Here is a 13796-nt window from a genome sequence, read left to right on the forward strand (position 1 = left end):
CAAACGTGGATTGATTGCAGAAGAGAGGATGGAGGAAGTCATGCCTCTCTGTTCTATCTGCTTCTTATCCTACCAGCTCTTTTTGAGCTCTTAGTGTGGGGCACAATTAAATTGATTGTCCCAGAGACTCAGCATTTACAAACCTCAAGGCCTCCAAGTCTGAATGGCTTTGAGGAGGATTTGATCACAGCTATGGAGGGTTGACCCAGTCATTGTGAATTGAGTCAGCAGATGTATGAAAATATGGTGCAAGTTAGTATTTTGAGCCAGGACTGCTAGCACTTTGAGTATCTGCTGAATTGAATAAACACACCATTGCAATGAAGAGTTTTAGAATATGAGTTGGAGTCCACACCAAGTTAGCATTGTCCATAGGACACAAAAATGAGCTAGCAATCTGGAAGAACAGGATCTTCTTTGGCTTAGTTTGCCCTAGAGTTAGCATACAAACCATGCATCTTTATTCTTCACTAATTTCCTGAGTTCCCCAGAAAGCCACTTCTTGGTGCCTTAAAGCCAGCTGTTCTTGTCATCCACAGTTTCTCCTAGCCAGTGTCTATCCCTCCATTGAAAATCTATTTTCTACTCTCCTATTCAGCTGCAGACATATCACCTCTTGTTTTCAAAACACAGTTCTAGGTGCAATGCTAACCATTAAAATCAGTCAGCTAAATAATTCTGACTCCTTTTACATTTCCTCCTGGGCCCCATTTTCTGCTCATCTCTTAATGCCTTTTGAAAGCTCCTTAAGGTTCTTTTAAACATATTTTCTCCTGTTAATGGTGGCTGAGGACTTCAAGCTTTGCTTCTGGAAATTTGGAAGAATTGGCATTTACTTGTTGTCTGTCATAGGTGATTGTCTCAAGAGAGTCAAGTCCTTGGTGAAGGGGGCGGATCTTTTCATGTTGGAAGGCTGCATTAATTTAGCTGTAATCAAATAAGGCTGCATTCAAGAAACTTCAATTAGATATACTTAAAAATGTACATTATTTTGTAAAAATCTAACTACTATGTACTTAATAATTTCAAAAATGAAAACTATTTGTTAATATTAAAGTTAACTAACCTTTTAATGACTATATTGTGTCTGCTTTTTGTTGGAAAGCATTTGACTATTTGGTTAGAATGGAGGTCTACAGTTTCAGTTGATCCTCTAGATGGGTATCAGTCATTTGTGACTTTGAGGGCATCTTGATTTGGGTTAGGTAGGAGAATGCAGATTCACAGCAATACGTGGTTGAAAAGCAAGAAAGTATTTTTTGACCATGTTGCCAAAGGTGTGGGTATTCTATTGCATTTTTCCATATTTCAAATGGATCTTTTTTAGCATCAAACAATGACTTTAAAATGTCATCTACTAAGAGTGCAATCAATTTCATCTGTAGTTCTTTAGGTGTCTTGGTGATATCAACTATGTGAGGCTGAAATGCTAATTTGAGTGTGATGTCGTGATTCTCAAAGTCAGTGAATCTTGCATTGTGTTCTCCAATTAATAGGTGTATAACAGCTGTGTATTCTTCAAATGACTCGCATATATCATCCTGCTCATCAATGACCTTTGCTAACTGGGAAAAATGTTCATCTGAAATTTCCTTTTGAAGAAGAAGTGTTTTGAAAACAGATAGCTATCTTTGAAATGCTTGATTTTTTTGCCACATATCATACATAGACTTAGTTTTACCTTGCAAAGAAGTACTCAAATTGATTTGACACGATATCACACAGAAATGCTGCATTCATATAAAAATCTTCTTTCAATAATTCACATTGCTGATTCTGTTCTTCATAAAATTTAACTATCTGTTCTTGCAGAGATGAAATTTTGGTTAACACCTGTCCCCGCACTAGCCAAGGTACTTTAGAATGATACTGCAAGTCCACACTGAATACCTCATTGTTCGACCTTAGCATGTCACGAAAATAATGATGCTGTGTTGCATTTGCACAAATATGGTTAACAATACTTATAACTTGTTGCAAAGTGTTACTTAAAATAGAAGCGTTAGCACAGAGATTTTGCTGATGCAAGATACAATGAAAAGAAATGAGAGCATCTGGATCTGTTAATATTTTTTTTTTATTTCTATGCAATATAAAATGTTTTCCTGTCATGGAAGGTGCACCATCTGTACATATATTCACTAAATTTACCAAATTCAGTCCAACTTCACATTTATCTTGAAAGTTGTTGAAGAATATCTATTCCCCCTGTTGTTTGCAAGAATGCCCAAAGCAAGTAACTCTTCATAGCAAAGAAAATCATCTTTTATGACCTGAATGAAGTACAAAACCTGCACCAAGTCAACAGTATCAGCTGACTCATACAAAGTGATTGAATAATGTATATTTTCCTTTTGAAGTTGCTCTGTTAAGTTGAATGCTAATTCATGTTGCCAATCAGTTATGGTTCTTCTTGAAAGATGCAGTTTGTACTTTGAAACGTTATCAGGGTCTAAGCAACCTACAACTTAGACAATGCGTTCTTTCACAATTCCTACATCACTGAATGGCTTCCGTTTTTTCTCGAGTATATAAACTACTTTATAAGTTGCTTCACTGGCATTATTTTCAGGTCTTATTGCTGTTTGAAAGAACTGTCTTTGCTTTTGTTTTTCATCTTTTAATTGTTGCAATACAGCCTTTTGCACCTCTCTCCCTCTAATTTAAAATATTTGTGGTCCTTATGAGGGTTATAATGCTGATGAGCATTGAATTTCTTTAATGTTGATATTGCAGTATCACAAAGCAAGAAAATCATCTCATCTTTAGCAGAAATAAGATAATATTGCAATTCCCAATCCTCATTAAAAAATATGTTTTCTTCCTTTAGGTTTCTCTTGGTCTTCTTTGAAATGATGGGCTGTTAAGTAGACAGAATTAAAAAATACTGTTGAGCTGTGCAACTATTCACAAATTCAACTTCAAACAGAAACACAGTGCACCATTGTCAAAAGCTGGTAACAGACTGGTGTACTCGAACCCCATAAACTCTTGCCAACCAGCCTCATGAGGTAGTGGTGCCCACCAGGCAGGGGAAGTTAGAATTAAATTATTAGCATAGCAACCATCAAGTTGGCCCTCATGGCTACTAATGTTCTAATTGTGCCAGTCAATCTGGAAGGATTATTTCATTGAAACTTATTTTATTCTTTGGTATTTTAAATATGTTCATTTAAAAATAAAATAAAAATATAAAAGATGAACCAAAATATATTAATAAAAATAAAAAGATTTGTTCTGTAAAATTTGGATTCAGTCAGAAGGCCACGTTTAAGGACCTAGAAGGCCACATGTGGCCTGAAGGCCACAGGTTCTCCACCCCTGTCCTCAGTCTTTTACTCAGCATCACTTTAATACAACTGCCACTTAAATAATTTGCTCTTATTAATAGTGGTCTTTGTAAAGAAAACAGTAAGAAGGGATTCTTCAGTTGTTTCCCATATGTTTTATACCAGATCCTGAAATTAAGAGCCAAGATCCTGTCTTGTCTAGCACTCTCCCCCCGCCCCCCATACTTCTACTCCCCTCACCCTAGTTCACAATACATGTGATGTTACAATATCCTGGCATTTAAAAATTCACCAATTGTTTTCTGCAAATCAACAACCACTGGGGCATTGCAAACAAAAATTAAATGGCAACAAATAAAGGATCTGGACCAAAAAATTTTCCAATGCCAGAGTCCCATCTTCATCTAGCCAGCACGGATGCAGCTGCAGGCAGGCTCACCACCCAGCAAGGGCAAGCCCAAAGCTGACAAGTGGCAAGAGGTAACTAATTTAACCCTTCCTGCTCTCTGGGAGTGCAACTATAAGCACTAAGGAAATAAATGCCATCGTTGTGGTGGATAGATTTACTATTCTTGGCTTTAAAATCTTCCATGAAAAAAAAAGTTGAGGAAGTTCTGTGGAAGTTGGTCCTACTGAGATCAATACTCTTCCATAGATGCCTTTGCACTAAACTGGGCTTCAGAGACCGTGCAGAGTTTCCTTTCAGTCGAGTTAAGAGCCACCTTGAGAGCTGAGAACACAAAACCATCAAAAAGTAGTTTGGTTCATTTATAAAAGTCTGGAAGTTTTTGTAACAGCAGTAGAAGTAACCAAAAAGTAGGTCAGGCACGAAAATAGTAACCAGCTCAATTCATTTTTAACAGCTTATGTTTTACTCTGGAGAATTCCATTTCAGTGATGGTGACCTCCACATGGAGACTCTTACAAATAGGCCCCTAAGAAGGGTTCCCTCTTTTTCTTCCTCGTTCATAAAGAACCTACTCCAATCCCTAACTCTGGTACTTCATACTGTTTAACAGAAGTAAGAACTAGTTCATGCAAAAAAAACCCAGAATAGCCATTATTGGGTACCTACTCTGAGCCTACCACAGTGCTTGGTGCTGCGTATAAATATAACTAAGATGCAATCTCTACCCTCAAATAGCTCACCATCTGGTGTGAAAGAAAGACAGGCAAGGAGATACTAGTGACACAGTGACAGGTGCTGTATCTATGCAGGGCATCATGGGGGCATGAAGAAAGAAGTGGCCAGCTCTGCTCGCAGAGTTGGAAAGACTGTGCTGGCTGGATCTTGAAAGATGGGGAGGAATTCGTTAAGTGGGCAGTGTGTCTGGGGGCACCGGGGGACGCAAGCAAAAATGGCACGTGTGCAAAATCATCAGGATCGAAACGAACTTAGCCTGTTGGAGGACTGGCCAGTGGTTTAAAAGGGCTAAAGCCTAGGTTGTGAGAGGGAGGAAGGCAGGAGATAAGCTTGGAGAGGTGAGCAGAATCCAGATCCTAGAGGACTTGGATGACATCTAGGGGCTTGGACTTTTATCCTGTAGGCCATAGGGAGACACTGCAGGGTTTTAAGCAGAGCTATGGCATGATCAGGGTCGTGCTTTGGAAAGATTTCTCTGGCAGTACCAGAGTGCTGGGACAAGGCTTCACAGCCAGTACATTTAGCAAAGCTCCTCTGATTACATTATTGAATTCAGAATCCCAGGAAACCTGTCTTCCCGTATATCTTTGCAATAGCATGCTGATTTTATTTTCCTTCTTCTTTGTGCATACACACGCAGCCTTAATCCCCATTATCATCCCTATTACCCACTACTTCTCCCAAACAGAGGCTTTCAAATTGCTGGATATGATGAAACGCTGGAATTAGGACATAATTTTAACAACTGGTTAACATACAACTCCCTGGCCTCAGAAGATAATTCAGTTTGCTGGAAGGCTCAGGTATTTCATCTGCTTTCCCAGTGTTTTCTGCTAAACCAAATTCCAAATAGACCAAGCATAATACTTTGTTGCTTTCCACTTCTCTCAGAGACCAGTGACTGATGCAATTCTACTGACTAAAGAAATGCTAAGCCACCTGGCAAGCAATCTCGCATATAAAGACTGAAATTATAGAGGATAAAGAAAAAGAAGAAGAGGCCAAATTAATGAATAATTTAGCTTCAATTAGCCAAATAGCTCAAGTTAAAGATGTCCCTGTGCCAACAAATCTCTTTTTGCTTTTTTGACAAGTCCCTGCCAACTTGACACTTGACACCTGGTGGCGGACATAGTGGTAAAAGTAGTGGTGGTGATGGGGATGATGTGGTGGTGATGGAGGTGGGGGGAGGGGGGCGTGGGGATGGGGATGGTGGTGATGGAGGTGGTAGAGGGCTGATCAGGATGATGGAGATGAGGGTGGGGGATGACGGGGATGTTGATGGTGGTAATGGGGGTGGAGTGTGATGGGGATGTTGATGTGGTGATGAGGGTGGGGGGTGATGGGGATGTTGATGTGGTGATGAGGGTGGGGGGTGATGGGGATGTTGATGGTGGTGATGAGGGTGGGGGGTGATGGGGATATTGGTGGTGATGAGGGTGGGGGGTGATGGGAATGTTGATGGTGGTGATGAGGGTGGGGGGTGATGGGGATGTTGATGGTGATGAGGGTGGGGGGTGATGGGGATGTTGATGGTGGTGATGAGGGTGGGGGATGATGGGAATGTTGATGGTGGTGATGAGGGTGGGGGGTGATGGGAATGTTGATGGTGGTGATGAGGGTGGGGGGTGATGGGAATGTTGATGGTGGTGATGAGGGTGGGGGGTGATGGGGATGTTGATGTGGTGATGAGGGTGGGGGGTGATGGGAATGTTGATGTGGTGATGAGGGTGGGGGGTGATGGGGATATTGATAGTGGTGATGAGGGTGGGGGGTGATGGGGATATTGATAGTGGTGATGAGGGTGGGGGGTGATGGGGATGTTGGTGGTGATGAGGGTGGGGGGTGATGGGGATATTGGTGGTGATGAGGGTGGGGGATGATGGGAATGTTGATGGTGGTGATGAGGGTGAGGGGTGATGGGGATGTTGATGTGGTGATGAGGGTGGGGGGTGATGGGGATATTGATAGTGGTGATGAGGGTGGGGGGTGATGGGGATGTTGATGGTGGTGATGAGGGTGGGGGGTGATGGGGATATTGATAGTGGTGATGAGGGTGGGGGGTGATGGGGCTGTTGATGGTGGTGATGAGGGTGGGGGGTGATGGGGATGTTGATGGTGGTGATGAGGGTGGGGGGTGATGGGGATATTGATAGTGGTGATGAGGGTGGGGGGTGATGGGGATGTTGATGGTGGTGATGAGGGTGGGGGGTGATGGGGATATTGATAGTGGTGATGAGGGTGGGGGGTGATGGGGATGTTGATGTGGTGATGAGGGTGGGGGGTGATGGGGATATTGATAGTGGTGATGAGGGTGGGGGGTGATGGGGATGTTGATGGTGGTGATGGGGGTGGGGGGTGATGGGGATGTTGATGTGGTGATGAGGGTGGGGGGTGATGGGGATGTTGGTGGTGATGAGGGTGAGGGGTGATGGGGATGTTGATGGTGGTGATGAGGGTGGGGGGTGATGGGGATGTTGATGGTGGTGATGAGGGTGGGGGGTGATGGGAATGTTGATGGTGGTGATGAGGGTGGGGGGTGATGGGGATGTTGATGGTGGTGATGGAGGTGGGGGAGGGGTGATGGTGATGGTGGTAATGGAAGTGGTAGACCCAAAACAATTGACGAAATAACAGGATCTCAAACAAAGACCTCCTTCAAACAACAGCATTTTTCTTACCTACGTGAAGCTTTTTATCTATAAAAACTATCTAGCTTAGTAACTGTATCGCTGGGCTGCTATGAGGAGCAATTGACATGATACACTTGAAACATTAGGACATTTCCTGCCATGTAGGAAATTATCTTGTCTTGATTTCAAATTCCTACCCACCCTGGGAGACATAAGGGCCAAGGATGAAGGTATCCATGCAGGTTTGTCTAGAGGAGAGGAGGGAGTGAGGACAGAAGCTACTTTATGCTGGCTTTCCTCGTCCTGCACCAATCTCCTTTATCCAACATAGACCCTGTGTACTGAAACACAGCCAGCCAGTGCGCCGAGCTGAGTGGTGGCGGTCACCTGTATGAATTGGTCTGGTTACTGCCAAACCCGGGTAAGCACCAGGAAAACGAGCCCACTAAAACATGGCAGCTGTGGTCCAGCTGAGGGATTTTCACCTTTAGAATAAGAAGCCTGAATATCCAGGGTGTGGACTGCAGGGGCTGATGCAGCACATCCTCCTCTGGAAAAAGAAAGCATTGTCTCCAAATGCAATTTAAAACCTTTTAAACCTTTTCTTATTTTTCCTGTTTACTTATAAAATATATCTGTATGTGTGTGTGTGTACCATCTGCTAATGCAACCACTAATTAGTGAGGGTGAGTTATTCTAGCTTCCTAAGAACAGACCCGAGAGGAGGCTGTTTCAGGACCGTCACTCCTGTTCCGGGAACGAGAAGGGAGTCAGGCAGGCAAAGCGCTGCAGACTGGAGCCGCAGGGTGCTGGCAGAGACCAGGGACTCACTTTCCTCCCATGCCTCTAATCTCATAAACCAGAAGTGCTCAAACTCAATGTATTCTCTTCCCCCTCTCATTTTTCATAATGGAACAACAAAAAAGGCTCTGTTAAAGTTTTGAATTAAGAAACAGTTGCCATGTGGGTAATTGAATTCTGCTTGAAGCAGGCCACCTGGTTCACATCAGCAGCGCTTGGCAGGTATGGAAGTGTCAGCTAAGGTCCTGCATTGACTTCTAAACACAGGCTCACATTCCATGAGTAGTGGAGAAACCTGCATTTCAAAATAGCGAAGGCCGTTTTATATCAGGTTACCTCAATGCATGGTAGATTTTGGAGGCTGCAGACATTTAGAATTATAGCAGTAATGATTGGTCTTGTCCATTCCTAGCCACATGCTGCCTTTAAAAAAAAAAAAACCCAAACACTGAAAAGCCAGTTCCCTTCCTGTTTGGACATCCACGTCACAAAAATATGTGTGACTTAAATCACCTTGCTCTCCTAGAGGATTCAAAAGGCTGAGTGTTTCCAGCTCCTCAAATAGTGGAGAGAGGGGTGGGCAGCCTGGGAGGAGTGTCAAGGATCTACCTAACTTCTGAGTGCCAAGTCCTACCCTTCTCTGCTGCTTTCTTCGTTGCCAGTCACTCCTATTCCCCAAACGGAGGCACGATCATGCAGCATGAAGGGTTTGCAGAGGCTACAGTCCTGTTCCCCCACCTCCTACTCCCACATACCAAAAAAAAAAAAAAAAGAGAAGCTTTGAGAGCACCTCCCCAGCCAGAGCTGTCTGGGCCAAGTACGTTGTCCATTTACGTGCACAGACAGAGTTGATGTCAAGGGAAGTGTTGGCTAGGACAAGATAAAGCAAGAAACAGAGCCAGTCTGAACTTGAGTGGTCTTGAGCAAGTCCTTATACTTTCCTTTGAGTCCTTTTCCCACATCTCTAAAATGTCAACAACAGAGCTAAGTGCAATTAGGAGCCTTGCTCAGGCAACATTTGATTCTTGAGTTGGGAGGGGAACTATGCATTGGATAGAACTCCTGTCCACAGGTCGTTTGGGCTTTACAAAGTACATTGAGCTTAAAGAATGAAACTTTTACATCAGAAATAATCTGGTTTTACTTCCTCTTTTACAGCGTGGGATGGAGGCTGAGAGAGTACATATGCTTTCTCCAGGGTCACAGAGCTGCTTCCTAATGTCAAAGCGAGATCCCCAGCCCCTTCTCTTTCCGCTGCACCATACTGCTTCCTTAGCTTTAGGACCACTAGAAAATAATCAGCTCAGAGAACAGAAATGTTTTGCTTCTAAACAAACAAACAAAAAACACGAGGGTTATCCAAAACATGTAATTTAAAGGACCCGCTTCTTTAAAATAGAATTTTCCATGATGCCCTGGACATTCATATGAGTTTACACATACACACACACACACACACTCACTACTGTTTTCAATTTGAGAGAATTCAAGGAAGCATCTTCCTTTTGTCAAAATGCTGTCAAGGTAAAATTAACCATCTTCTGCAGGGTTCCCAGGCTCAGGATGAGCACCCTCTGCCTCTGTCCTGGGAAGTCTCTTCTCTGTCCAATGACAGTCCCCTGGGCCCTGCATCACATCTGCACGGGGGCTCCTCAGGCTACTGGATAACATGGCTCAGCTCCACAGCAGGGCCATCTTGGTTTCCACAGGAGCCAAGAGCAGAATTCGGATGAGAATAAGGAGGCAGCAGCTTGGGGCCAGGGCCTGGGTGTGCAGCTGGGGGTGGGCATGAGCAGACACTGGGGACAGAAAGCAAGGCCAAAGCAGCCTCATGAGGCCTGGACCAACTCCCAGCAGACTCATTTATGCTCTCTCGGCCTCATGATCTCTTTTCTTAATCCAATAAAGGGGCACTTGCCTAAATTTGAAAAGGTGCCATAATATTATTTCATCTCCAATATCCTGTCCTCAACATTTAAGTTCACAAATTTCCTCCTCAAAACCAATTTCTGTCCAATAAGGCTCTTTCGATATCGATCTAGAATCATTAACATTTTAAGCCTCTGAGACATTGTTGTCTCTTCATTCTCCTCTTCCTTGCCAAATGGACAGTGTTTCAACTCTCCTTGTTCCTTTGCCCACTCTTGCTTCTCTCTCTGCTGCCCCAGCAATCCATCTATCCTCGTCTCTGCCTTTATGCAGAACAGCCTCTCCTCCTGGCTCATAGCAGATAAGACCCCATCTTCTCATCTGGACCTGTGCTTAGTGTGCAGAAAATCAGATCCCCAAGCTTTGGGATAGGGTGGTGGCGGGGAAAGCACTGACTTTAGGTTCAGTTTCTGGACAGGGATGCCAGGAGGCTGGAGAGATCTGGTAGTGCCTGTACCCTAGGGACAAGGGCTGTCATCTCAGCAGCTAAACTTCCCTCTTTTGACACAGGCATCAGAGATTCCTTTGGCAACCTCATTTTCCTTTTTAAGGCTGCCCTTCTTACCGTAGCCCACTGACAATAAAAGGATAGGTTATCGTAGGAGACTCATATTGTGATTTTTCCTGGGTGCTGCCTGCAGCTTCTATGAACATCAAGAAAACAGGTCTCTCCTAGGTACTTTTTTTTTTTTTTGGAGGGTAATGGAGCATTGGACAAATATAAAATATCCAACAAAACTTGGTTCTCACTGCAGTACATTTCTGGAAACCACATGGAAAATCCTAAAACTGATCTTACCCGTGGGATCTGTGTTATAATTGGATGTTGCATTCTTGACCAAAGACTTGGCATCAGATAAATCACAGATACTAAATATGTCATAGAGGCAAAGATTCGCAAAGATTCACACTTTAAATCAGTAGTTCTCAACCCTGGCTGAGAACTGTCAACGGAGATTTTTTGGAATACCAATGTCTGCACCCCATTTGGGACCCATTAAAGCCAAAAATCTCTACGGGTGGGCTCAGGTAACTGCTATTTTTTGTTTTGTTTATTAAGAGCCAGGACCAAAAGAAAGAAACAGTTGTTATTTGGCACTTTATAAAAATGAGAAGAGTCACTTTAAAGTGAATTAAAAGAGTTTATTGATTCCCCAAATGGAAATTTAGAGATCCCACATTTGACGAGGAAGTCATCTCATACAGCAATAAGATGCCGCATACTGCATAGACGCTGCATAGACACCGTCCACCAAGTCTGAATTTATTCCAGTGCCCTCGAGGTACAATGTTCCAAGGCTAAGGACTAGTGGGTTAATATCTATTTAATAGCATTTGTATCTGAAATGATCTCAACCAGATAGATCCACTTATTTAGAAATTGTGAAAATCTAGAGATACATTTCGGGATTCTTTTCTCCCCTAGTAGAAGGCTAGAGAGAGCTGTCCCAGGGAAGGAAGGCCTCGGGATCACATTCTGGGTCCCTCCAGATGTGTTCCGTGTAGAGAAGAAGGCAGTCCCTGGAAAGCCAGCCTCCAAGAGCCCCAGAAAGAGACTGTCCCTGTGGATTTCTCACTGGGTTTATGTAAGTAGGCTGGACGATAAACCCTGCCAATCCAAGAGGTTGATTTCTCTTTCAGATTCCAGTTCTTTGCCATGAATTGTGTGATTAGAAGAAGGGCATTTTGGCTGGGCGCGGTGGCTCACGCCTGTAATCCTAGCACTCTGGGAGGCCGAGGCGGGTGGATCGCTCGAGGTCAGGAGTTCGAGACCAGCCTGAGCAAGAGCGAGACCTCCGTCTCTGCTAAAAAAATAGAAAGAAATTATCTGGCCAACTAAAATATATATAGAAAAAAATTAGCCAGGCATGGTGGTGCATGCCTGTAGTCTCAGCTACTCGGGAGGCTGAGGCAGTAGGATCACTTAAGCCCAGGAGTTTGAGGTTGCTGTGAGCTAGGCTGATGCCACGACACTCACTCTAGCCAGGGCAACAAGGTAAGACTCTGTCTCAAAAAAAAAAAAAAAAAAAAAAGAAGAAGGGCATTTCATGATGCCTCAGTATTTCCACTTAAAATAGAAAAATAATGCTATTCCCTATCTACCTCAAACAAATACCTTACAGATAAATTAAATTCTATTGAAAATATATCTGAACATAGTTTTTTCTGGCTTTAAGAGTGACATCCATATTAACTGAAAAGAATTCAGAAATTATAGAGAAATAATTATATAAGGAAGAAAATAAAACTCATCCATAATCATAGTCCTAATCCCATAATCAGTATTTTAAACATAACAAAACACAAATAGAGCTTTCTCTATGTGTGGTTTTGTATCCTGTGTTTTTATATAAGATTATATAATGAACATTTCTGCATATCCTAAAATGTCCTAAAACATACTATTTTGTGGTTGCATAATATTCTATTTTATGGCAATACCATGATTTGTTTATTCATTGTTAGATATTCAATATGAATATTTAAAAATATAAGGGAAAGTTAATAATCCAAAAAATTTTCATAACTATTATTCATAACAGTACATTTGGAGATTTAAAAAAATACAGACAACAGTTGGAAACAATCTTAAAAGCACAGAAAATGAGATTTAAAAAACAATCAAGAGCAATTTTATTTGTAAAGGTCAATTCGCTTATAAAGCACACAGAGAACATGCAATAATTGCCTATAACTACATTTCCATTGACTTCTGAGTAGTAATTTTATCTTTAACACCCCCTACTGGTTTGGCTTATGGTTTTAGCGTTATCACTTTGTTTTTTAAAAAAAAATTGTGATTTCATTAGAAGTCTGCCACCTTTTCAGTCCTACCCTGTTCATCTCTCCCTCAAAAAATAAAGTGAGAGGGGTAGGAGCAAAGGAAAAACAGAACAATTGATTATTACTTTATATTAATCCTCCCCCACAACCTCAGATGCAATGAACAGAGACTAGAGAAGCCCGAGAGAATGAGGCGATATCCTCAGATGTTCTCTTAAGAACTTTGTAATTTGTTGCATTACTCATTCACTCAAGGCCATTGTCATGGGCTCTATATCTCACATTACTACACAATAATTATCTGAAAGATAAACCCAGGAATGTGTGGACTCACAAGGACCCAGGGGTTAAGTCAGGGCAGGGCCAATGTGTGTTCATCCTTCTTATTGCGAGAGTTCCAGGCAGACCAATTCAAAGCGCTCCTTGAGATGGCGGTCAACTGAGCCATTGTTTGTTCCACCGAAGCACTTTATAGCAAGTTTCCATCCTCTAATTTTATTCCCTATCACAAAAGGTGGGCTAATGCCCAGGTATGATGTAAAAAAACAAGCAATAAATAGTTCCCCACTTCTGACAATTCTGGACTCCCTTCATGCAAATAACGTTCATTGAGTGTCCACTCTCAATGTGCCTGGCACTGACTGAGGCACATGAACAAGACAGATCAGGTCCTTTCCCCTATAGAGTTTCCAACCTAGTGGAAAAAAGTAAATATTAGTAATAGCAAAGCAAATAGAGAAATAAGCAAGACACCATAAGACAGTGATCAGCCCAAAGTGGGGTGGCATGATAGAGTAACCTGGGGAGTGAGAGGAATATTTTTGCTTGGGTGGTCAGGGAGAGCTGCATCTGAGGAGCTGCACAGTCCTTTACCTCGAGTCTTTCAACACGGGTGCTACATGCCTTGTTCTTTGTTCTTCAAATCTTCTCTGCCCATTCTCTTTGTGCCTTGGCTCTCATGGCTTAGTCTCAATGCCTTACTTCTATCCTTTCTGCTTTGGGACGCTGGGAAGGGATTGCAGGGACAACCCCCAGCATTCCTTATGATATCCTAAGTCTTACAAATCCATATTCACTCTGCAATCATCTTTCATCCCGTATCTCCATTATGGAAAGGTACGATGAGGTTGGAAATAAGAGGAATTCCTATTTGTTTCAATTATATTTTTAACCCCCCCCCAAATTTGCATTTGGATACAGATCATTCTGTTGTAC

This window comes from Eulemur rufifrons, chromosome 8, assembly GCF_041146395.1.
Source record: "Eulemur rufifrons isolate Redbay chromosome 8, OSU_ERuf_1, whole genome shotgun sequence".
In the NCBI taxonomy this organism is placed as follows: Eukaryota; Metazoa; Chordata; class Mammalia; order Primates; family Lemuridae; genus Eulemur; species Eulemur rufifrons.